Genomic DNA, 27,382 nt, shown 5'->3' with positions numbered 1-27,382 from the left:
GGTGATAGGTTGGAGAGGAGGCTGGAGTGGATAGTTGGGAAGGAAGATGGACAGGTGAAGAGGGCAGTGCCGAGTTGGAGGCTTGGGATTGGAATAAGTTGGGGGAAGGGGAAATTAGGAAACTGGTGAGATCCCACGTGGTTGCAGGGTCCCAAGGCAGAAGATGAGGCGTTCTTCCTTCAGGTGTTGGGTGGTTAGGGATTGGCGATGAGGAGGCCCAGGACCTGCATGTCCTTGGTGTAGTGGGTGGGGGAGTTGAAGTGTTCAGCTACAGGGGAGTGAATTTGGTTGGTGCACATGTCTCAGAGATATTCTTCCACGTATACAGTAGACGATGTGTGTGGAAGTACAGGTAAATATCTGTTGGATGTAGAAGGATCCTTTGGGCCCCTCTTTGATGGAGGTGAAGGGGGAGGTGTGGGCGCAGGTTTTGCACTTCTTGTGTTGGCAGGGAAAGTGTTGGGTGTGGGGTGTGGGCTGGTGGGTGGCGTGGATTTGACAAGGGCATCACAGAGGGAATGGTCTCTCTGAAATGCAGACAGGGGTGGGGAAGGAAATATATCTGTGATGGTGGGGTCTGTTTGTAAGTGGCAGAAGTGGCAGAGGATGATATGATGTATCTGGAGGTTGGTGGGGTGGAAGGTGAGGACCAGATTGATTTTAACCTCACTTTCTCCTATGAATGAGGCAGGTAGAAGGATCCACGAGGTAGTGCTGAGATTATCTAACGGATTTGAGATTCTTGCTCCCTGTGGACCAGAGTGGGGAGGATGAACAAACTGACCATAGCACCTTGGCACAGGAAGCCATTCAAGGGGGGCGAAGATACATAGTTGTAATTGGGGATAATATAATCAGGGGGATAGACACTGTTCCCTGTGGCCAGGATCGAGAGTCCCGAAGGCTGTGTTGCCCGCCTGGTGTCCAGGATCAGGATATCTTATCTGGGCTTCAGAGGAACTTGAGTGGGAGGGGTGGATCCAGTTCTCGTGGTCCATGCAGGAACCAGCGATATTGGTAGATAAAGGAAAGAGGTTCTGCTGAGGGAATATCAGCAGCCAGGGGCTAATTGGAAAAGCAGCACCGACAAGGTAATAAACTCCAGAGCTCTGAGCTAATTGGCACACAATCAACAAGGTTAAAGAGGTAAAGATGTGGCTTAAAGATTAGCGTGGAAGCAACCGGCATGAATTTATGGGACATTGGCATCAATACTGGGGAAGGAGGGAGCTATTCCGATGGGATGGGCTCCATCTGAATCAATGCTGGGATCAGAGTCCTGGCGAACTACATAACTAAGGGTGTGGATAGGGCTTTAAACTAAATAGTTGGAGGGTGGGTTCAGTTGCATGGAAGATTCTGGAAAAGGTAAAAATTGGATGAGCTTAGCAGAGGTTATTGAAGTTTCCAGAACAAATAATCAGACAGAGACTGTGGAAAGGGACAGGAATCTAATCTCAGGCATGACAGATGAGGGGACAACTACGAAAAGTGGGGGAGTAAATGCAGGACTGAGGGTGTTGTACTTAAATGCACGTAGTATATGAGACAAGGTACGTGCGCTTGTAGCACACATTGAAATTGGCAGGGCTGATTTTGGTATCACAGAGATGTGGCTGCAAGGGACCAAGGTTGGGAATTAAACATCCAAGAATATACATCCTATTGAAAGTACAGGCAGGTGGGCAGAGGGGACAGGGTTGCCTTCTTAGTATGAAATGAAATTAAATCAACAGCAAGAAATGACATAGAATTGGAAGGTGTAGAATCTGTGTGGGTAGAGTTGAAGGACCACAAAGGAAAATAGATCCTGATGGGAGTTTTGTACTAGCAGTAGTCAGGATGTGGTGAAGAAAATAAATCAGGAGATAGAAAAGTCTCGTAGGAAAGGCGCTACTACAATAATGACGGGGCTCTTCAACATGCAGGTGGATTGGGAAAATCAGATTGGTAGAGGATCCCAAGAAAAGGAATTTGTCTCTAGTTTTTTTTGGAGCAGTTTGCAGTAGACCCAACAAGTGAACAGGCCTGATGATGTGCACTGAGGCAGACTTGACTAGGGAACTTAAAGTGGAGGAAGCCCTCGGGGGCAGTGACCATAATGTGAAAGAATTCAACATGCAGTTTGAGAGGGAGAAGATAGAATCACATATAACAACATAACATTTGAGTAAAGGTAACTACAAATGTATGAGAGAGGAGCTGGCCAGAATTTATTGGAAGGGGAGCCAAGCAGGGAGGATGGTGAAGCAACATTGACAGCGGTGTCTGTGGGTCATTCAGGAAACACAGCAGAAATTCATCAAGGAAGAAGAAATATATTAACGGGAGGATGAGGCAACCGTGAATGACAAAGATAATCAGGAAAAATATACAATGTGATGATGATTAGTGGGAAGCAAGAGGATTGAGAAGCCTTTAAAAAACACTGGAGGATAACTTAAAAAACAATAAAGGAGGAGAAGATGAAATATGAGAGTAAGCTAACTAGTAAGACAAATGAAGATTGCAAGAGATTTTTTTAGATATAAAGAAGTTGAGAGAGAAGCAAGAGTTGACAGCTGGAAAATGAGGAATAATGGTGAACAAAGAAATGACAGAGGAACTGAATAGGTACTTTGCATCAGTTTTCACAGTGGAAAACACCAACAACATCAAGACAGTCAGGGATAGAGGTGAGTGTAGTGGCCATCATTTAGGAGAAGGTGCTGGGGAAGCTGAAAAGTCAGAAGATCGATAAATCACCTGGAAAGGATGGACTATACCTCTGAGTACTGAAGGAGATAGCTGAGGAGATTGTGGAGACATTGGTGTGATCTTTCAGGAATCACTGAAAACAGGGAGGGTCTGAGCTGGGAACTGGCTAAGGTAACACTCCTGTTTAAGAAGGGAAGGAGGCAGAAGGCAGAAACTGTAGGCCCGTTAGCCTAACCTTGGTCATTGGTCAGATTTAAGTATCCATCATTAAGGATTAGATTTCGGAGTACTTGGGAATACATGGTAAAACAGGGCAGAGTCAGCATAGCTTCGTCAAAGGGACGTCATGCATGACAAGTCTGTTAGAATTCTTTGATGGGGTAATGAACAAGCTAGACAAAGGAGACCAGTAGATATGATCTATTTGGATTTCTATAAGGTCTTTGAAAAAGTGATGGACAGGAGGCTGTTAAATAAGATAAGACCCAAGGTTTTAGTGGCAGTGTTTGAGCATGGATAGAGGATTGGCTGACTGGCACAAGGCGGAGAGTGGAGATAAAGGGGTCTTTTTCAGGATGCCAGCTGGTGACGAGTGGAGTTCCACAGGAGTCATTGTTGGGGTCACAACTATTCATGTTATACATTAGCAATCTGGTCAAAGGAGCTAGAAGGCTCGAATACAAGAGCAGAGATGTAATGCTGAGGCTGTGTAAGACTCTGGTTAGACCACATTTGAAATATTGTGTGCAGTTTTGGTCCTTGTACCTAGGGAAGAACGTGCTGGCTTTGGAGGGGGTTCTGAAGAGGTTTTACAAGAATGAGCCTCGAATGAAGGACTTGCCTTCATGAAATGAATGTTAACATTGCATTTGCCTTCCTAATGGTCAACTGAACCTACATGTCAACCTTAAGAGGATCCTAAACTAGAACTCATAGGACACTTCATGCTTCAAATTTCCGAAGCCTTTCCCATCTGGAAAATAGTCTGTGCCTCTATTCTTCTGACCAAAATGCATAACCTCACACTTTCCCACATTGTCCTCCATCTGCAACTTCTTTGCCCACTGTCCTAGCCTGTCCAAGTCCTTCTGCAGCCTCCCCCCTAATAGAATCATAGAGATGTACAGTACGGAAACAGACCCTCTGGTCCAACTCATCCATGCTGACCAGATATCCTAAGTTAATCTAGTCCCACTCCCACCCTTTCTATCCATATACCCATCCAGATGCCTTTTAAATGTTGTAGTTGTACCAGCCTCCATCACTTCCTCTTGCAGTTCATTCCATACATGCTCGATCCCCTGCATGAAAAAGTTGCCCCTTAGGTCCCTTTTAAATCTTTCCCCCTTTCTCCTTTCACCTTAAACCTATGCCCTCTAGTTTTGGACTCCCTTAACCTGGAGAAAAGACCTTGAACTGTTATCTATGCTCCTAATTATTCCACAAACCTCCATAAGGTCACCCCTCAGCCTCCAATGCTCCAGGGAAAATAGCTCCAGCCTATTCAGCCTCTCCTTATAGCTCAAACCCTCCAACCCTGCAACATTCTTGTAAATCTTTTCTGAACCCTCTCAAGTTTCACAGCATCCTTCACCTTGCAAGGAGACACTACTGTCCCTCCCCCTTTATTTGTGTTACCTGCAAACTTGGAAACAATGCTCTCAGCTCCTTGGTCCAGATGGTTAATATCTCTGTCTGAATCCACAACAAATTCAGTAACCTCACCTGGGGTCTAGTTGTTACATTAGCTGTTAGCAATAGAAATATGAAGGATAATTTGAATGGTAATTCAGTGCCATATGCTTAATGCATTTTAGTATAAATGTATTTATCTGATGCACTTGAATAAAACACTTATTCATTAGTGTCATAATATAAAATACTTCATTTCAGTTTATTTATGAACAGTTGTATTTACTGCATATTTCACACAGGCACCCAATCAAACATTTATGTGTGAAATGTATCTGAAATATAAAATGACTTAGTGTTTTATGATGTAGAATGTCTGTTTTCAAACTTTTCTCAATCATGTGAGATGTAAACAATTGAATGAATTAATTGAAAAGCTTGAAATCAAACAGGGATTATCTGCTGACAACTGCCCCACCAGTAGAAGGCAGAGCGGACCACAAAGTAGAGAATCTCCTGACTAACTACTACTTACTGAAGTGTCAAAATACGAGAACATCTGAAAAAGTTTTGAAAGCATACTGTCTGAAACTGAATCCGTGCCCTCCCCCGGATCCTGCTTTGGTAACACCGATACATTGCATGTAATGAAAAGTGTTTGGAACAGGTGCTACAGGATCCCCATGTAGTCCCCTGTGGCTGTTTCTCTTTAGGTCCCCTCCATGGGTTTATCAGAGATTTAAGTCATTCTGTAAATCTGGATCCTGCAGGTATTTTAACCCTTTCCCTTGCAGGCCACCCTCCTTGTGAATTGCTGGACTTTTCTTAGATCAGCAACAGAAAAGTTCTACTTTTTTTGCTTGAAAACAAGAGCTCAGGTGCAATGGTTTTTTATGTCTCTGCAAATTAACTATGATTTACGATACCTGCATTCCTCCTTTAGTGCCTCCATCTGCAATGACTGAGCTTTGGTGACAAAGGAAGGTACAAATTGAGCTAATTTTGGCAAGAAGCACCGGGAGAATGTATATTATTGTCTGGACGAGAGTCATTAATTCCTCATTGATTGATGCTTCCTCTAGCGAGGTCAAATGAGCAAGCTAGTCGCGCCTTCCTCTGATGTGAAAGGGTAAGCTCAGCCTGGTAGATATTCATGGTTGTTGCCACTGCCGTTTCATGGACAACCACCTAGAGCATTCAGAAGCTTTTAAAACCCAGCTGAGTTCAGAGACAGAGGTCAGGCTTTGAGCCCGGAACTTTGGAAACAGCACAAGATGTGAGACCTTATTTTTATTTTCAGATCAATCAATTAAGTTTTCAATTGTAAATAGAAACATGGACCTTGTTAATAATGCCGTAACAGGCACTTTGAAACAGATGAGTAATTTGTGTTTCAATTGCAATGAATAATAAATAGCACACATTCATACATGACTGGCGAAAAGTTTCTCTCCTGAAACATACCTGCTGTGTCAGCTGTACTGGGAAGGCTTGTGTGCATTCCGACCAGGGTTCCTGTACATTTAAAGCCTCCTGTCCCACCTTCAGTTGGTCTCATTGCTGCCCATCTATAGCGAGAAGTTAAATTTAGTGCAATGAACTGGATCCTTTGCTAGTAAAACTTTGATTAAGCATAGCTGTGACCTTCAGCAATTTTGACATTACTTGAACTCTCTTGGTCCGTGGAAAGGGACCAAGGCAGAAATGCTGATTGCAAACTAATATACTGGACAAAAGTGATCACATTGAATATTAAACTGCTGATCTTTCAAATTCTTAATGTACTGTAAGCATATTAGCTTGTCCCTGATATATTTGATGATCCCATGTAGGGGCAGCTTCAAAATAGAAGACAGAGTAGAATTTACTTTTGGTAAAAGTACTTTCTGTTTTCCTTCCTCTTTGTGCGTCCCCTTTTATTCTCCTAAATTGCCTCAAGCTGGGCCAGGGCCACATGAATTGCAGGACCCCCTTCTGTCCCATGCATGTGTTGAAGCTGTCAGTGCAGACAGCCTGTTTGAAACAGAATAATATGACAGTAAAGCTGAGTCCTGATTTTAACTGATGATTGCACAATACTCACAATTTTTGACAGAATGCCTGCTGGTGATGGGACGCACATCTGGATCATATCCCTCTCCTAACTGCTCTGCCTGAGCTCTACTCACCCCACGCTGATCGAATCTGGAAACATTCTGATCATAAGGTCTCCAGTGTAATTGCATTAAAAGCTAAGAAATTGCTGACTCCAAGATCATAGCATTAATGTTAAGCAGGGTGTCCATAGCACTGAGCTCATCCACTGCTGTAACTGTTATCTGGAAATGGTTTACACGGCATTTCTATTTTGGAAAAAGCGACAGCAGGAGTGTAGAGATGGGGTGGACATGTTTGGTTGTAGGTAGGTGTTATTAAATAGCTGAATTTGTTTAAATTAGATTGTATAAGTCATAGAATGATACAGCATGTAAAGAGGCCCTTTGGTCCAAACAGTCCATGCTGACCATAATCCCAATCCAAACTAGTCCCACCTGCCTGCACTTGGCCTATATCCTTCCAAATAGTTATTTTTCATGCACTTATCTAAATGTCTTTTCAAAGTTGTAACTGTATATCCACCACTTCCTCTAGAGGTTCATTGCATACACGAACCACTCTCTGTGTAAAAAAATGTTGTCCCTCATGTCTTTTTTAAATCTTTCTCCTCTTGCCTTAAAAATATGCCCCTAGTCTTGAAACCCCCTACCTTAAGGAAAAGACACCTGCCATTCACCTTTTCTATAATCTTCATGATTTTATAAACCACCCCTCAAGGTCTTACACTCCAGTGAAAAAATGTCCCAGCCTATTCAGCTTCTCCTTATAACTCAAATCCTCCATTTCTGACAACATCCTGTTTAATTTCTTCTCAACCCTCTCCACCTTAATAATAGCTTTTCTATAACAGGGAAACTAGACCTGGTCATTAAAGGCATCAGGTCAGGTTCAGGATAATAAAACATACTATGTGTTGGATGTTATTAATAGGGCAGAGAGTACAAGAGCAAGAAGATTATGTTGAATATGTATATAACACTGGTTCGTCCTCAGCTGGAATATTGTCTGTCGGGGCACTACACTTTAGGAAGATATTGGAGAGACTGGAGAAGTGATAATTTGCCAGAATTCTTCCCGGGATGGGCAACTGCAGTTGTGAAGATAGATTGGAGAAGTTGGGATTTTATTTTCTTGAAGAGAAGGCTGAGAAGAGATCTGGTGGAGTTATTCAAAATCATGAGGGGCTTGGGCGGAGTAGATTGGGAGAAACTGCCCCCACTAAGAATTAAGAGTAAAGGGGCACAGATTTAATGTAACTGGCAAGAGGAGCAAAACCTATATCAGAAAAAGCTTTCTCATGCAGCAAGGAGTTGGAGTCTGGAATGCAATGTCTAACAATGTGGTAGAGCTTCAAACAAGTTGGCCTGTTATTTGAAAAGGAACAACATGTAGGTTAAAGGAAGAAAGGAGAAGGATGGCTCGAAGTGAATTGCTCATTGGAGGGCTAGTGCAGATATGATGGTATGAATGGCCTCCTTCAATTCTGTGATTCTGCACAGTTGGAGAGTTGAATCAATGGGTCGAACTGTTGGTCTATAATTGATGTGTAAAGTCAATGAAAGCCATGGGGAATTTTAACACTGGCTTTGTGCAATGATAGAGACTTGGAATTTCTGATCCTAGGAACCATTAGATTGGAGCCTTTAAAGAGTCAACCACATAACTTTTCGTGGACTGAAAATCACACACATGTATGCAATTCAATTTCTGAGTCAATTTTTCAAAATATAAAATAGGTAGGAAATCTGTCTGTTGTAGTTGTACTAATACTCTAACGATGCTGATTTACAATTGATATTAAAACTAAAATAAATTAAAAATCACACAACACCAGGTTATAGTCCAACAGGTTTATTTGTAGGTACTAGCTTTCAGAGCACTGCTCCTTCATCAGGTAACAAGTTACCTGGCTACTAGTTTTAAAGAGTGTGAAAGAACTTAGTGTTTAATTTATTTTATGATGTGGAGGAGCCAGTGTTGGACTGGGGTGGACAAAGTTAAAAATCACACAACACCAGGTTATCATCCAACAGGTTTATTTGGAAGCATTAGCTTTCGGAGTGCTGCTCCTTCACTCCTACTTCCAAATAAACCAAATCCAATGTGACCTCGCCCCTTGTTGGCCTGTCTACATATTGTGTCTACATCCTGCACACATTGGACAAAAACTAACCCGTCTAAAGTACTCAAACATAGTATTTCCAGTCAATATTTGGAAAATTAAAGTTCCCCATAACAACTCCCTGTTCCCCTCTCTCCTATCCAGAATAATCTTTGCAATCCTTTCCTCTACATCTCTGGAACTATTCAGAGCCTAATAGAAAACTCCCAACAGGGGGTGACCTCACCTTTCCTGTTTCTAACCTTAGCCTATGCTACCTCAGTAGACGAGTCCTCAAACGTCCTTTCTGCCACTGTAATACTATCCTTGACGAACAATACCACATCTCCACCTCTTTTACCATCTTCTCTGTTCTTACTTAAACATCTACATCCCGGAACCTGCAACATCCATTCCTGTCCCTGCTCTACCCATGTTTCCAAAATGGCCACAACATCGAAGTCCCAGTTCCTAACCCATGTTGCAAGTTCACCCACCTTATTCCGGATGCTCCTGGCGTTGAAGTAGACACACTTCAAACCACCTTCCTGCTTGCCAATGCACTCTTGTGACCTTGAAACCTTATCTCTAACCTCACTACTCTCAACCTCCTGGACAGCGGACCTACAATTTAGGTTCCCACCCCCCTGCTGAATTTAGGTTCGCACCCCCCTGCTGAATTTAGGTTCCCATCCCCCTATCTTGCCCTTTAAGAATTTTGTAAGTTTCAGTGAGTTCACCTTTCATTCTTCAAAATAGCAGAGAATACAGACCAAGTTTCCTCAATCTCTCTTAATAAAACAATCCTATCACCTCAGGTAATAATCCGTTAAACTCCTTCTGTGATTAGTATATCTGTCCTTGGACCAAGAGACAAAACTGTACACATTACTTCAAATGCAGTTTCATCAAGGCTCTATACAACTACAGCAAGGCATCTTTACTCAAATCCCCTTGAAATTAATGCCAACATAATGTATGAATGCCTTTCTAATATCTTGGTAAAACTGCACGTTAGTTTTACAAACTCGTGAATAAGGACATCATGATCCCTTTGAAAACTTACTCTTCCCAATCATTTTCACTTCCATTTTGTCAAGCATTATTTTTATTTCACAGATCCATGTTGACTATGCCCAATTTTCCCATTATTTTCCAAATGTTCAGTTATAGCATCTTTTATCATAGCTTAACATTTTCCTTTTATGGGAGTCAAGTTAACAAGTCTGCAGTTTACTACTCAGCCTCAATGTCTCCTCTTCAATCCTGCTACTTTCCAGTTATCAGGAACCTTACAAAAATCTATAGAGTTATGGAAGCTAACTACAAAAGCATCCATTATCTCTATTGCTATTTCCTTTCAACAGTCTGGGATGAAGTCCAGGAAATTTACCCTTTGTTCAAATAATTTTCCAAGTGCTACCTCTGTAATAGTAATAATTTATTTTCACTGTTCGATTACACAGATCCCTTGGTTACCTAATACTTTGGAGGTAAATTAACTCCCTGCCATTTGCCTGTTGTTCATAGCTTCTCCTGTCTCCACATGTAATGGGCCCACAGTTGTGGAGTGGAGGGCATGCCCCTGTCTGCATGAGGTGAAGTGGAGACCGTCAAGTTCCTAGAAGTGACATTTACTACTTGTCTGTCCTGGTCCTCCCATGTTGACACTACAATCAAGAAAGCACAACAATATCTCTACTTCCTCAGGAGGTGAAGGAAATTCAGCATGTCCATAAAGATTCTTACAAATTTTGATAGATGCGCCATAGAAAGTGTCCTATCTAGATGCATCTCAGCATGGTATGGCAACTATTCTTCCTAAGACCAAAAGAAACTACAGAGAGTTGTGAACACAGCCCCATTCATTGACTCCATCTATACTTCCTGCTGACTTGGGATAGCAACCAGCATAACCAAAGACCCCTTGCATCCTGGTTATACACTCTTTCATCCTCTTCCATTGGACAAAAGATATAAAAGTTGGTGTACATGTATGAACAGATTCAAGAACAGCTTCTTCCCCACTGTTATCAGACTTATGAATGGACTTCTTTAAAGTTAGTGTTGGTCTCTGTCTGCACCTTCTTGGCAGCTGTAACATTGTATCCTCCGTTCTGTTCTGTTACCCTGATGCACTCGTATAGTACGACCTGCCTATAAGCATGTAAGACAACATGATAAATTAAATCAAATCAAATTATCCTTGCTCATCTTTATCCCTTCACATTTTGAGAGAAGTGTTTTACATTCTTCCTAGTTCACATTCATATTCTCTTTTCCCTTTCCATACTAGTTTCCTGGTGCACCTTTGCTCGGTTATAATCCAGGGCTCAGGTTTAGTACTGTTTCTTAGAAGCCACTTACTTGATTGTATGCAATCTTTAACTTCTTTCACTGATTCACCTTTCCCATTGGGTGTTTGTGCTGTAGAGGAATTACAATCAGTTGTAGGCCTTGTAGTGTTTGTTTAAATATTAGCCATTGCTTGTCTATCATCAATTTTTTTACAGCAGTTTCCTAATCTATCTGAGATAATTTTCTCAACACAACTTCATAGGTTCCTTTGCTCAGATTGAAGAAATGGGACTAGATTCATTTAGGATATATATTCATCATGGATGAGTTGTACTGAAGGGTGTGTTTCCGTACTGTACTCTATGACCTTAGTTTCAGAATGAAATATGTTGCTTTTGAACTTTATATAAAATGCTATCATATTGTGGTTGCTATTTCCCAAAAGCTCATTTACTGCATAGTGATTGCTAAGCCTTTTCTCATCACACAACACCAAATCCTCCGGGTGCTCTGGTCCAAAATGTGCAGGTTAGGGTGGATTGGCCATGCTAAACTGTGCATCGTATCCAGGGATGTGTAGGTTAGGTGGGTTAGCCATGGAAAATGTGGGGTTGCTGGAATTGGGAGGGTGGGTTTGGATGGGATGCTCTTTGCAGAGTCAGTGTGGACCCGATGGGCTGAATGACATGCTTCCACCCTGTAGGGATTCTATGATGTGAACCATGACCTTCTGCAATATAGGAGAAAGTGAGGGCTGCAGATGCTGGAGTTCAGAGCTGAAAATGTGTTGCTGGAAAAGCGCAGCAGGTCAGGCAGCATCCAAGGAGCAGGAGAATCGACGTTTTGGGCATGAGCCCTTCATGAAGGGCTCATGCCCAAAACATCGATTCTCCTGCTCCTTGGATGCTGCCTGACCTGCTCCCTTCTGCTATATACCTTACTTTAGAGAATGTTCCAAAGATGTTCTGTTATATCCTCGATCCTTGCATTAGGAGGTAATATACTAACCTGGACACATGTTCACAAATGCCTGTCTGTTCTCCAAACTGAAGGAATTCCTCTCAGTATTGCCCTTCCAGTTCTTTCCACACAGACAGTAATGATACCCCATTTTTATTATAGCATATTCTTCTCACATTCACTGTCCTTTTTAAAAATTAATTCATGGGAAGTGGGTATTGCTGACCAGCACTTTAAGCCCACAGTTTAATTGTCCTTGGGAATGAGGTGGTCAGCTGCTTACTTGAACTCACCAATACTGTGAGAAATGGAATGCTAGGATTTTGAACCAGCGACATTGAAGGAACAGTGATGTAGGCCTGGACGTCCATCCTCAGGGTGGGTAAGGGGGGATGGCAAAATTCCCAATTTGGCTTCTAGGAGGGTGGATGGTTGTGTGGTCTGCAGTCATGCCAAATGATTCATGAAAATGTCTGGCGGCTGCGACAGAGGGTGCCAGGTGGGGGAGTGGGTTAAAAAAACCTGTCTCCAATTTGTGGAATCTTGTCTCAAAACAGACAGATCCTCCAACCCTTACTAATGTCCTATCACCCCCTTACCTCCCAATCTACCTCCCATGCCACCTCAAGACCCCACTTACTCCTGTGGCCCTCATGTCTGCCCAATGTCAAGCAATGCTCCCACTCATTCCCATCGTTCCAGCGGACCCCCCAAGGGTAGGAATCTCAGCCACTGAAAGCTGCTGCTAACCAGAGGCTAGTAGTTCATCTTGTGCGCAGCAGCGCCACTGCTGTGGTGATGGCTGCTGCTGGCGTGATGCCCACCTGAGACCTTGAATTGAGATGGGACCCAGGCGAGAGATGAGTGCTGGTGGGATAGGGCTGGCAAGGTGTGTGTATGTATGTGTGTGTGTGTGTGTAAGAATATGATTGTGTGTGTATGTGCATGTGTGTGAGAGACAGAGTGTGACTGAGTATGTGTCCGTGTGTGTGTGTATGTGAGTGTGTGCATATTGGTGTGAGTCTGTTTGTGTGTGTGTGAGAGAGTGTGAGTGTGAGTGCGCTCTGGGGAAGAGGGTGGAGATTGGGTTAAATGGACAGTAGAGAGTCATAGAGTCATAGAGTCCGACAGCCCAGAGACAGGCCCTTTGGGCCCAACTGGTTGATGCTGACCAAAATGTCCATCAATGGTAACCTCACTTTACTCTCGAGTCATAGATTAGGATTTGGCAACAAGGGCTGCTAGGGCAGTCAGTGATCCTTGTCTTCGTTCCACTGGTTCTCTTGACCAGACACCCAACACCTTTGAACAAGATTGCTCCAGGCCTTCCTGCCATGGGTTTAATCGTCATGGTGGTACCAACAATCCCTGCCACCCTCTTGCCTAATTAAATTACCCCCAAGCCACCAAATCTTCAATGGTGAGGGAACAAGATTCTACCTAATGTTTTTTCATCTTCTTGTGATTTTTTTCTCCCTTTAATTCAGAGTTCTAATGCTAAAATAAAAGCTAATCTTTAATTCCTGGTGACTCCAGAGCAATGCTGGGATGTTTGAAGTCTAAGTCAGGCATAGGGGCAAATTCTAAACATGGGGAAGATCCCATTATCTTGTGGAAGCTTTTTCACTCCAAGTGTGTTGTGCTCTCCAAATAGTAGCACACATTCCACAGAAAGAAGAACAGTTAAAGCATAGTGTAAAAAAAATGCCAGTTTCCTTCTCTGACATTGTTCAAATCACAGACCAATTTAATACAAAACAGACAGCTACTTTCCAATTAGGCAATATCCTAAGTTAATTTTAGTTATAAGTACAAGCGCATTTTTGCAAGTATTTTGAGTTTGGGATTCATGGCTGATGTTCATGCTATCTCTGCAGTCCGTGGTATTGCCAACATCTGCATTGATCTAAAGGGGACTTTGCTTTATATACTGCCATGAATGTGAGAGAATTTCACATAATGCATCATGGGAGTGTTAGAAAGAAACCGTGACACCAAGCCTCTGGCTCAATGATATCCTTACTTTGGGAAAGCTCTGGGAAAGATCTAGATCTTCTCTCAAACTCCATTTTCCTGGATTTCTGTGGATATGAAGATCAGTTTTGCTGCTCTTTCTTGCCTCCAACATGGACCTTGAGATGATGGAAGTTAAAACAATGGAAGAGGGAGATGGGAGGAGGAAGGGCAAAAGATGGCAGTAGATGCTACAAAGGATAGATATACACAGCGAGGAGCTCTCTCAGGAGCTAATTGTCCATGAGCCACCTTGGAAACACTAGCCATTCAGATCAGATCAGATCAGATCTCTTCCAAAACTTGCACACAAAGACCACAAGTAACACTAATAGTCAAAAGATTGACAACATGAGGCAACAAATGAATAAAAACATGGCTTTTATTTTTTTTAAGTAGATTTGTACTTTACATGTTAGATGGTTGCTAACTCAGTTATAGAAGTATATTTTACAGGTTCCTACACAGAAGTTTACGATACAAGTTAGGCAGATAGTTCTTATACAGAGGCTGCATTCACTTTCCACGTCTCATACCTTCTATCATTAATAAAGATATGCCCATGCTGAAGATTCCTTTCTGAAGATTACACCTCACCAGTCCTAGAATGGAGCTTGGATTTTTGAAGAAAGATCACAGATACCTTCTTAGTGCAATAATACGTTAGTCTTCACACAAAGCGGTGACAATGGGCACAGTTTAAAGTGCTCTGATGTGTCATATTATAGAGCCGAGGTTTGCTAGGGTTGGCAGATAGGACTAGACTCATAAAATCGAGAGTGTGTTGCTGGAAAAGCACAGCAGGTCAAGCAGCATCTGAAGAACAGAAGAATCGATGTTTCGGGCATAAGCCCTTCATCAGGAATAAAATACAAGTACATCTTAATTGAATGTATGTTGCTGTAAGTGTTTAGGCAGACTGTATTCCTCAGAGGATCTGTCATAGTTGGAGCAATAGCTTTGTTCACCGCTGACTTATCCTGCAATAATTGGGTGTGGCTTTGGATTCTGCTTTGACAGGTGATTGCAAAGAAGCATAAAAATTAGTAGAAGACGAAGAACAATAACAACTTTTCTTTAACATAGGAAAACATCTCAAGGTGCTTCACAGTGCGTAATCACACAAGAGGTCACCCCCACCCCTGCCACATATAAGATCAGGTAAACAGGAGACCAGTTAAAGAGCACCTTAAAGGAAGTAATGGGTGGAGATGCGAGGAGGGTTAAGAAGGAAGCTGAAGACAAACTACTAATGGTAGAGGGAAGGAAACAAGGGATGTGCAAGAGGCCAGACTTGGAGGGACGTAGAATTCTTAAAGGGTGGTAGGGCTGGCCAATTGTGGGACTAGGGTTATAAATTGGATTTTATGCTCTAATTGAGTTGGGAGTACATGATGGCAGACACCAATGTTTCAAAACTAACACACATTTATTCTGTGTGACATTTTTGGCCAAATAAATAGTGCCTCAATATTATGAGGCATAGTTTCTGAAAAGTGGGATTGAGTGTCATTTCAACAGATGGAAAGTAATAAATTTAAGGGCAGCTGATTCCGCCTGCTAAAAAAAAACTTCTAGTGATTTTAGGGCTTAATGTTTATGGAGATAGTGAATAGAATTGCATAGCATTAACAATCAGGGATAAGGAGGCAGTGGCATAGTGGCATCATCATTGGGCCAGTAATCCAAGCTAGTATTCTGGGAACATTTGAATCCTGCTATGGTAGCTGGCAAAATTTGAATCTAATATAATCTGGAGTTGAGAATGAAACAACGATTGGCTGTTGTAAAAGAACCATCTAATTCACTATTGTCATTTTGGGGAGAAAATCTTCCATCTTAACATGATCTGGCCAAAAGGTGATTTAAATATTGCAAAGAGGAGCCAAGAAGTTCAAACTTTTCATCTTGCACTGATCAGAACTAGGATTCCCGAAACAGACTTGAAAAATGCAACACTATTTTATAAAGAATGAGAAGAGGGTCTATATGATTGGGCTGTAAATAACATGAAGATGCATCAAGATACTTAACAGTCAATCTTAATAGTCAGTCAAATAGATCCTGATAAGGCAAGGCATTGCCATGGGAATCCAGTAGAGCTTGGCTGTCTCCATGATTCCTTTTATTTTCAAAAAGCATAATGTATAAACCAATTTATTACAGAACAGGGTCTTGAATACTTTTGTAAGCAGCTTTTAAAATGCACATCACACTGCAGGCCTGGCTAATGATCTTAAATTGGTTTATGGTGATTCTGTTGCAATGTGGTTGACTCTGAAATGACTGAAGGAGCCAAACAATTCAAGGAGGGATACCAATATCCTGGGCGGGAGTTTGCTAGGGCTCTTTGAGAGGATGTAAACTTGTTTGGCAGGGGGATGGGAACTGGAGCTACGGATCAGAGGATAGTTCAAATAGTTTGGATGAAGCAGATTTTGTCAGGTGTGCCCAGGAAGGGTTCCTCACTCAATATGTCGATAGGCTGACTAAAGGGGAAGCCATATTGCATTTGGTGCTTAGGAACGATTCATGTCAGGTGTCCGATCTTTTGATGGGAAAGCATTTCGCTGTTAGTGATCACAACTCGCTGACCTTTACTATAGTCATGGAGAGGAATAGGAGCAGACGGTATGGGAAAGTATTTAAGTAGGGAAGGGGGAATTACAATGCTATTAGTCAGGAACTGTGGAGCATGAATTGGGAACAGATATTCTCAGGGAAATGCTTGACAGAAATGAAGGTTGTTTAGGGGGTGCTACGAGTGCTGGATAGATTTGTTCCACTGAGGCAAGGAAGGGATAGTAGGGTGAAGGAACCCTGGATGACAAAGGATGGGAACATCTAGTCAAGAGGAAGAAGAAAACTTACTTAAAGTTGAGAAAGCAAGGATCAGACAGGGCTCCAGAGGGTTACAAGGTAGCCAGGAAGGAACTGAAGAATGGACTTAGGAAAGGTAGAAGGTGGCATGAAAAAGCCTTAGTGGGTGTGATTAAGGAAAACCCCAAGGCATTCTACACTTATGTGAGGAACAAGACGATGGCCAGAGTAAGGGTAGGGCCAATCAGGGATAGCAGAGGGAACTTGTGCCTAGAGTTGGAGGATGTCAGGGAGGCCCTTAATGAATATTTTGCTTCAGTTTTCACTACTGAGACCTTTTCGTTTGTGAGGATAATGTGAAACAGGCTGATATGCTCAAACAGTTTGATGTTAAGAAAAAGTATGTGCTGGGAGTTTTGAAAAATATGAGGATAGATAAGTTCCCTGGGCCAGATGGGATATTACCCAAGGTTATTATGGGAAGTGAGGGAAGAGATTGCGGTGCCTTTGGCAATCATGTTTGTGCCCACACTGTCCATTGGCGTAGTACCAGATGATTGGAGGGTGGCAAGTGTTTTTCTCCTGTTCAAGAAAGGGAATAGAGGTAACCCTGGGAATTACAGACCAGTCCATCTTATGTCGGTGGTGGGCAAATTATTAGAGAGGATTCTGATAGAGGAATTTATGATTGTTTGGAAAAGCATAGCTTGATTAGAGATAGTCAGCATGGCTTTGTGAGGGGTATGTCATGCCTCACAAGCCTTATTGAATTCTTTGAGGATGTGACAAAACACATTGATACGGGTAGAACAGTGGATATGGTATATGAGGTTTTTTAGCAAGGTGTTTTATAAGGTTCCCCATGGTTGGCTCATTCAGAAAGTAGGAGCCATGGGATAAAAGGACATTTGGCTATCTGGACACAGTATTGGCTGGCCCATAGAAACAGAGGGTAGTAGTAGATGGAAAGTATTCAGTCTGGAGTTCGGTGACCAGTGGTGTTCTGTCAGATTTGTTCTGGGACCTCTGCCCTTTGTGACTTTTATAAATGATTTGGATAAGGAAGTGAAAGGATGGGTTAGTAAGTTTGCGATGACACAAAGATTGGAGGAGTTGTGGATAGTATGGAGGGCTGTTGTAGGTTGCAACAGGACATTGATAGGATGCAGAGATGAGCTGAGAAGTGGTAGATGGAGTTCAACCTGGAAAAGTGTGAAGTGATTCATTTTGGAAGGTCGAATTTGATTGCAAGTTACAGAGTTAAGACAGGATTCTTGGCAGTATGGATGAACAAAGGGATCTTGGAGTCCACGTCCATAGATCCCTCAAAGTTGCCACCCAAGTTGATAGGGTTGTTAAAAAGGCATGTGGTGTGTGGCTTTCATGAGCTGGGGGATTGAATTTAAAAGCCGTGAGGTTATGCTGCAGCTCTATAGAGCCTTGCTTAGACCACACTTGGTATATTGTGTTCAGTTCCGGTTGCCTCATTATAGGAAGGATGTGGAAGCTTTCGAGAGGGTGCAGAGGAGATTTAGCAGGATGCTACCTGGACTGGAGGGCATGTCTTATGAAGAAAGGTTGAGGGAGCTAGGGCTTGTCTCATCAGAGTGAAGAAGGATGAGAGATGACTTGATAGAGGTGTAGAAAATAATGAGAGGCATGGATAGAATAGATAGCTAGAGACTTTTTCCCAAGGCAGGAATGGCTATCATGAGGGGGCATAATTTTAAATTGATTGGAGGAAAGTTTAGGGGAGATGTCATAGGTAGTGTCTTTACACAGAGAGTGGTGGCTGCGTTGAATGCACTGCCAGCAGTGGTAGTAGAGTCAGACACATTAGGGACATTTAAGTAACTCTTGGATAGGCACACGTATGCTAGTAAAATGAAGGATATGTAGGTTAGTTTGATCTAAGAGTAGAATAAAAGGTCAGCACAACATCGAGGTTTGAAGGGCTTGTACTGTGCTGTACTATTCCATGTTCTATGTTCTACGACAGTTAGGACTCAGCAACAAATGTTGACCTTATCAGTTTCCTTCAAGAATTGAAAAAAAAAATCCCAATGATATATTTCGGCAAAGCTGGGGGATTCGAGCCAATATTTGGACATGACAGATGCCAGAATTGGAGTACCATGGGAGGGATCATCATCTCAAAGGTGCTTAAATCCCTTGGACTCCAAAGGCCAACAAATGGTTGTTGCAGAACTCTCTAATCGATGTTGACACTGCTGGCTATGATCAAGCCCAGTTTCTTTTGGTCAGGAGTCCCCAGCCACTTGACAAGTGTTAGGAAAGGGAATTATACACTGTGCCTTTACACCTTTGATATCATGGAAGCCACACTTTCATAACTGCAGGATCCCCAACACAACCCTATCCTAGTTGTTGAACCACCTTGCCAAACATATACAGTACATGGGAAATGAGGGGAACAGAGACCACTGCAATGTTGGACCAAGGAACAAAAAGAATCCACAGCATCTGCGAGTATCAGAACAATCAGAAATGCAATATATAAAAATTTCTAGAATAACATGGGATCATAAGCAGAACCTGTCGACATTTCTTGAAAAAGATCGGCAAGAAAACACATCCCCACAGCACAGTTAGTTCATTTTTATTGTATTTACACACCAGCTGTGATTATGCTCTTAGATCTTAGGCTTCATTTATTTCATTTTATTCAACAGTGCCATCACACAGGTTTGTAATGCAGCAAGATATTTGAATTATTGTAGAAATTTAGCATTTCTCCTCTCAGCTGTCTTTCAGGTGGCCAAAATTAGGGTTATATAGATTTTATTTACACTATGAGAATATTACTGCTGGACGATTCCCTACAATTTGTTTTAATCTGGTTAGTTGAGTTAAACAAGGTTAAAGACAAGGTCATGAGGTGATCTTTTTTCTTGACTCTAAATTCAGGCAGTACATGAGAGGTGCTGGAGGGAGGTTGGGATATAGAATCAGATTCCTTTATTCATTTGAGGGATGTGGGCATCGCTGGCTAGACCAGTATTTATTCCCCTTCTGTGGTTGTCCAGAGGGCAGTTAAGTGTCAATCACATTGCTGTAGGTCTGGAGTCACATGTAGGCCAGATCAGGTAAGGACGGCAGTTTCCTCCCCTAAGAGGCATCAGTGAACCAGATGCGTTTTCCCGACAATCAGCAATGATTTTTGGTAGACTCTTAATTTCAGATTTTAAAAAATTGAATTCGTTCCACCATCTGCCGTGACGAAGATTTTAAAAAATTGAATTCGTTCCACCATCTGCCGTGACGAGATTTGCACCCTGGCCACCAAAATTTTAAGTGTGTCTCCAGATTAGTAGTCAAGTGACAATGCCACTAAGCCATTGCTTCCCTAATTAAAGCTTTAATTAAGCATCTACAAAAATGTTTACTAAATAGAATAAAGTTCTAATCGGCAAGCTACTTGAATTGGACAAGACGTGTAGGACCAATAACATTATGTCTTGGTTGACGATCTAAATGTCTGCTGGGCCACGCATAACGCTGTATTCAGTTTGCTATGAGTTTATGTGTAAATTAAGATTTTAATGTACAGATTTATGTCTGTGTTTTCCAAACATAAGTGGGGAGGTGGAGGGGTGTTAAATGTTGACCTTTGCCATGTGCATGCAAAAAGGCAAGCCGCCTGCGATATTCCATTCCACAACCTTGTAAAGGGTACTCACCAACAGGTGAATTTGCTCCTTAGGATATCTCCATTGACAAGGCAACTGAACTGAGGACATTTGGAAAGCTTTGGGCTTATGAAATACAGTCCAGATCTAGAAACAAAGGCATCCATTGACTAAGTCAACAGAATTATTACTGGTAACCTGTCAGAATGTTGATCTGGGTGTCTCTGATGCCAGCTTTTGTTGTTTCATTGAGTTTACTTCAGTAATCTCCATGATGCCTTCCATCAGCCAGTGTGAGCCACCGGACTTGTCTCATTCAGTTGCCTTAGCAGTCTGCTTGAGGAGTAATTGGTTATAGTTTAACATGATCACACATGTTCATTTTCCTTGAGCCTCCCCTCTCCTTGCCTTTGCAAATACTCATCACCAATGTTCATCACCAATGCATGATGCATCAATGTTCATCACCAATGCATGATGCACCAATGTTCATCACGAATGCATGATGTACCAATGTTCATCACGAATGCATGATGCACCAATGTTCATCACGAATGCATGATGTACCAATGTTCATCACCAATGCATAATGCACCAATGTTCATCACCATTGCATGATGTACCAATGTTCATCACCAATGCATGATGCACCAACATTCATTACCAATGCATGAGCTTCACCTTCTTAAAACCATAATACATAGGAGCAAAAGTAGGCCTTTCAGCCTATCTGCTTTTCACTGAGATCACGGTTGATCTGATAATACTCATCTCAACTTTCTTGCCTTACCCCATAACCCTTGATTCCCTTACTGAACAAAGAAAAATTAATCTCAGCCTGAATATGCTTAATGAGTCAACTTCTGCATTAAAGTATTCCACAGATTGACTATCCTCTGAGAAAGGAAATTCTTCCTCATTGTTATCTTAAATTACCAAACCCTTACACTGAGATGATGCCCTCTGGATAATGATTGACGCACATGGGAAACAACCATTGCAAATCTACCCTGTCAAGACCTCAAAGAATCTTGTATGTTTCAATAAAGTCTCCTCTCAGTCTTCCAAATTCCAATGAGCAGAAGCCCAACTTTCAGTATAAGTTGCCATTTAATTGCCTCAGTTCTTTAAATGCATACTGATTGCTTTTATCCTCAAATCTAACTGCAAGGAATTGTCTCTTTACTTTCTTAATTTTATTTAATGCAACCAATCTTTCCAATTACAATATTTGTTGTTGTATTTTGTTTGTTCAACACCATAGTTTGGTCATGCAGTTTATGTTGCAAGTTGATTAGACAAGTTATCAAGGCTCTGTGTTCTCATCTATCTCCAAAATTCAAACTTATGAAGATATACCCTAACTTTGTCTCACCCATTTAGACATTTGCAAAATAGTGCATGCGGGCTCAATGTCATTGGCTCAGTCATAAGACTCATGGGACTAAATACAATGATTGGAACCAGGTGGATCCCATTTACTGTCAGATCCTTGATTGAGGTTGTTAACCTGGGCCAATCAGGGGGACCTGGCTGATGACATAACAGGTGGTGGAGGGGAGGGGCTTGCTGGGCTTTTGGGGGTCTGTATTGTACGCATTATTTTTTATGCAATTGGACTGTCTTGTATGTATAAAATGTCATTGTTACTTTTTTGTAATGATTGAAACTGGGATTTGGGGTTTGTCCTCATTTCCTTGAAAACAGGTTGAACGGTAGGGTGTGAGGGCCTGGCTTTGCTGCTCCTCTCCCTTGTAAAATTGCTGTTTTTCTGTATACAGCTGTTAGTGTTAATTGTTTTGTAAACTGAATTGTTTAATTAAAAAAACAGGGAGATTCAGAGAGTCTCCTGATTTCAGGGATTGACACCTAGCTGGTTGGTCACAGCTAGTGCATTGATTGCAGGTAAATGAATAGTGACTTGGTGATGGGATACGGGGCTCTGTGCAGTTATTTCACTGAATTATTAAATTGTGGGAGTTGGTTATTCAATACTGATATTACAGGTTCAATTCCTGGACTAGATGCAATGGTTCATGGAGACCTTGCCTCCCCAACCTTCCTAATGATGGCAGAGTGGAGCTCCTTTTGCTGTACATAATTGAATATATCGCTCAGTCTTTCTTTCCCTGTCTATCTAATGGAGAGAACTGTCTACAGTCCTTTGTCAACTCTAGCAAATTACATACTTCCATTGGATGCCTAGTTAGTTATTCAGTAGCAGAGTGTCTGGTATTAAGAATGCAAACTAACAGAAAGTATGATTCGGAGATGCCGGTGTTGGACTGGGGAACCTGTTGGACTATAACCTGGTGTTGTGATTTTTTTAACAGAAAGTATATTTATGTGGTGTGTGTTTGTGTTGGTTCCCAGCCTTCAACCATCCCATTGTGACTGTTTTAGTATGTAATTTGGATCGTTAATCTTATGCATTGTGAATGTAGTCATCAATGATTACAAACGTGTCTATTTGGATGGCGTTAAAATTCAAGTGGTAAAACAGAAATAGCACTGGTATTACAGGCTGCTGGAGGAATTGTAGATTAGAAGCGTCTGATTTGCATTTTGCTCATGCACACTCGATAGAAATAAGTGGGGTGGAAGGCTTCCATCTCTGAACTAACCAGACAGACATAAAAATAGTACTTAAAGAAAGAACAAGCAGAATGACCTCCGAAGGTATTTTGGCCTTGGAAAGGTAACTACTGCTGCCAGTGTGATAATAAGTGAATTGATATGTCAACAAAACTAATGCACATGATCTGATATCAACAGTCGCATGCTGTCATGACTCTGAGAAGAGAGAATTGGAAGAAGCTGTACAGGAATGTTGCAATCCGTATTTGTTTATTAGAATGTAAATAAAGATTTTATAGGATCTCCTGACAGTCAGGCGACAGTCACTCTTAGATAAGGTAGAGACACAGCAGACTCAATGTAGGGGGACTCTAGCTATGTGGAGTAACCTCACGGGTGCAGTACAGGCACCCAGTCACCAGACTGCATGGTATGCAGGATCCATGTGGGTTGAATAATGTCGGATTCAATTAGTGGGAGCAGTGCAGCACAGCACACGGAGACGGGGGCCAGGGCACAAGTCGTCAGGGTGACAAGCACTCGAGTATGAAATGAAGGACCAGCTTGGTCTCCAACTAGGCATTGGGATGTCAGTTGGTAAGACAAGAGTGCAGGGATGGTGGTGTGGCTATGAGAACAGGCCAATGATAGAGGACATGTCTGCATAAGCATACTGAGCATGCTTGAAAAACAAAAAAAACAAAGTCATGGGACCAACAGCATTCTAAAACAACGCAAGGCATGGACCTTAAATAAAAGACAGTCCTGGGAGTCACAATGTCTATTACAATAGAAAGAGGTGCAGCAGGCAATGTGGGCATAGCAAGGTTTCCAAATTCACAATGGGGCCCATGACCAATTAACCAGCTTCAGTTGAATTGGATTGATGGATAAATATTGGCTGGACTCTGGGGAGAATTTCCTTGATCTGTTAATATTGCCATAAAATGGCTTTCAAGCACCTGTAATAGGACTAAGGTCTCAGCTGAAATTCACCGCTCTTTCACTGATACTCCTTGCAAAACATTCAAATTACTTTTCCAGCGTAACATGGGAGAAACTCTACAATGGAGAACAAGGAAAGGTATAGAGGGTTATGAACAAACACAAGCAAATGGGGATATTTATTTGGGGAAATCTGGTAGTGATGGACAGAAGGGTCTGTTTCTGTGCTGTACCACTCTGTTTATACAAGCAGGGAGCCCCTATTGGTATTGTAGTGAATTGCTGGGGCTTGAGTCTGTTTAAAGCAAACATATAAATTACTAGTAGAAGTCTTGCTCCATTTTTAAAATATTCTCTGACTCCATCTGCAGAGCGTTTTGGAGGCAGAGTTTCAAAGTGGAACAACTCTCAGAAATATATTGCCTTGTCTCTGTCCTAAAAGGGAAAGCCTTAGTTTTAAAATAGTTTTAACCTCACCCTCAAGAGAAAACATCCTTTCCACATTCCACCTTGTCAAGACCATTCAATCAAGTCACGCCTTACTCTTCCAAACCCTCATGAAAACAAATTGCTCAGGGTATGGAAATTCTGCATGTCCACAAAGACTCTTTAAATTTTTATAACTGTGTCTTCGAAAGCATCTTATCTGGATATGTCACAGCGTGGTATGGCAACTGCTTTTTCCAAGACTGCAAGAAACTACAGTGAGTTATGAACACAGCCCAGTCCATCACACAAACCAGCCTTCCTTCTACTGAATCCATCTATACTTCCCGATGCCTCAGCAAAGCAACCAACATAGTCAAAGACTCCCTACCACCCCAGTTATACTCTCTTCCACCCTCTTCTGTTGGGCAGAAGATATAAAAGCTTGAATAAACATATGAACAGATTTAAGAAAGCTTCTTCCCTGCTGTTATCACACTTTTGAACAGATATCTGAAATATTGATTATGATCTCTCTTGGCATCTTCTCTACAGATGTAACACTGTGTTCTCCACTCTGTTCTGCTACCCTGATGCACTTTGTATCGTACAATCTGTGCCTGTAAAGCACACAAAACAACACTTTTCACTGTATCTTGGTACACGTAACAACAATCAATCAATCAATCAATCAATCAGGTATCAATCTACAAAACTTCCTTGAATCACCTCCAGTGTATTGTATTCTTTCTTAATTAAAAGGCCAAAGCTGCACACAGTATTTAAGTTTTGTCTTCCCAATGCCCTTTTAACTCACGAGTATGTCAGTTCACTCTGGCTACCTCAGCTTTCATGCCCAGATACTTATCCTCATTTAAAGTTAAAATACAATGTGAAGGCCTATGCTTCTTTATTTCAATCTGGCGGAAAATTCAGTGATATTGTGGTTTTTGTAATCCAGGGGTGACTTTACTCTGATGTCATAATGAGTCCTGTCTCATTACACAGTAGTTTAACCTGCTTTCTGTTTGGTTCCTGATAGTTTCCGAAAGCAGAGTGATCTTGAAAGCATTCTATGAACTTATTCAGGTTACTAGAGTCATAGAGTCATAGAGATGAACAGCACAGAAACTGACTCTTCGGTCCAACTCATCCATGCCGACCAGATATCCCAACCCAATCTAGTCCAACCTGCCAGGACCCAGCCTATATCCCTCCAAACCCTTCCTATTCATATACCCATCCAGATGCCTTTTAAATGCTGCAATTGTACTAGCCTCCACCACTTCCTCTGGTATCTCATTCCATACACGTACCAACCTCTGCGTGAAAACATTGCCCCTTAGGTCTCTTTTATATCTTTCCCCTTTCACCCTAAACCTATGCCTCTGGTTCTGGACTCCCTCACCCCAGGGAAGAGACTTTTGTCTATTCATCCTTCCTATGCCCCTCATGATTTTATAAACCTCTATAAGGTCACCCCTCAGCCTCCGACTCTCCAGGGAAAACAGCCCCAGCCTATTCAACCTCTCCCTATAGCTCAAATCCTCCAACCTTGGCAACACCCTTGTAAATGTTTTCTGAAGCCTTTCAAGTTTCACAGCATCTTTCTGATAGGAAGAAATCCAGAATTGCACACAATATTCCAACAGTGGCCTAACCAATGTCCTGTACAGTTGCAATATGACCTCCCAATTCCTGTACTCAATACTTTGACGTATAAAGGAAAGCATACCAAACGCCTTCTTCACTATCCTATCTACCCACGACTCCACTTTCAAGGAGCTATAAACCTGCACTCCAAGGTCTCTTTGTTCAGCAACACTCCCTAGCACTTGACCATTAAGTATATAATAGTGCCAATCTGACATTTTTCCCCATTTATATGTAGATTAAAGTCATCCATAACTATTGCTATTCATTTAACATTTAGTTCTTCCAATATACTTTGTTCAAATTGTGGTTAAAGAGCCTGTAGGCCATTCCTACTAATGACTCCTTTCCCCATGCTATTCCTCAACTCCACCCAAACTGATTCCATACCCTGTTTTTGGAACCAAGATCATCACCAATTATTACATCCATGCTATCATTACTTATGTGTGCTACCCTTCCACCTTTACATAACTTTCTATTCTTCTTGAATGTAATATACCTCATAATATGCAGGATCCAATGCTTGTCATCAGTCAGCCTTGCCTGTGTAATGTCTATAAGATTGTATCTATTTACTTAATGTATGCCACCAACTCATTTACTTTGATATAAGTACTTTGTACAATCAAATACAAAGAGTTTTGATGTTTTGTTATCTTTGTAATGTCTAGTCCTGCTATTGATGTGTTCTTAGGTTAATTTTCTCTGATCTTCATTTTCAATAATATTATAAGACCATAAGACATAGGTAGGCCATTTGGTCCATCTGGTCTATTCTTCCATTCAATGAGATCATGGCTGATCTGATAATCCTCTACTCCTCTTTCCTGCCTTTTCCCCATATTGACTAAAAAAAATCTCAGTTTTGAAAATGCTCAATGATCCAGATTCTGTGGTAAAGAATTCTTCAGAATCACTATTGTTGGAGAGAAGAAATTACTCCTCATCTCTTCCTTCATTGAGCAACTCAGATTATGCTGTCCAGTCCACAACTCAATCATGAGGGGAAACCGCCTCGCTGCATCTACCCTCCTAAGTCCCTGAGAATCTTAAATGTCAGCTTTCAATCTTCTTAACTCCAATCAGTTCAGGTCAAACGTACCCAACGTTTTCTCATTCGAAAATCCCTTCATATTCAGGATCATTGCTCTGGACTGACTCCAATGCTGGTGTATCTTTCCTTAGATAAGAGGACAAAAACTGTATCCTAGGTGTGGTCTAACTAGTGCCTTGTATAGTTTTAGCAAGACTTTCTTATTTTTATACTTCATTCTCTTTGAAGTATAGACTACCATTCCACTTGCCTTCCCTCTTACCTACTGAACTTGAATGCCATCTTTTTTTTCTGAGTTATAGAACATAGAACATTACAGCGCAGTACAGGCCCTTCGGCCCTCGATGTTGCGCCGATCTGTTATACCAATCTGAAGCCCATCTAACCTACACTATTCCATGTACATCCATATGCTTGTCCAATGATGACTTAAATGTACTTAAAGTTGGCGAATCT

At 41.7% G+C, this 27,382-nt stretch overlaps 1 protein-coding gene across 3 annotated transcripts in view; it reads right to left on the bottom strand.

The window, feature by feature from the left end:
* Window positions 1-27,382, bottom strand: part of LOC122541818 (cardiac-enriched FHL2-interacting protein) — a 69,544-nt gene that overhangs the window by 10,063 nt on the left and 32,099 nt on the right. For 2 of the 3 annotated variants that reach the window (XM_043678837.1, XM_043678836.1), the window contains exon 3: window positions 5,794-5,897. The gene's annotated coding sequence lies outside the window, so the exon portion shown is untranslated. Of the gene's footprint in view, window positions 1-4,335; window positions 4,446-5,793; window positions 5,898-27,382 lie in introns of all 3 variants that reach the window. The other variant, XM_043678835.1, reaches the window with a different exon arrangement.

The sequence above is a fragment of the Chiloscyllium plagiosum genome, chromosome 38 (genome assembly GCF_004010195.1).
Source record: "Chiloscyllium plagiosum isolate BGI_BamShark_2017 chromosome 38, ASM401019v2, whole genome shotgun sequence".
NCBI classification, from domain to species: Eukaryota; Metazoa; Chordata; class Chondrichthyes; order Orectolobiformes; family Hemiscylliidae; genus Chiloscyllium; species Chiloscyllium plagiosum.
Note: the sequence above shows the minus strand (reverse complement) of the source record. Positions and strands in the feature narration are given on the sequence as shown.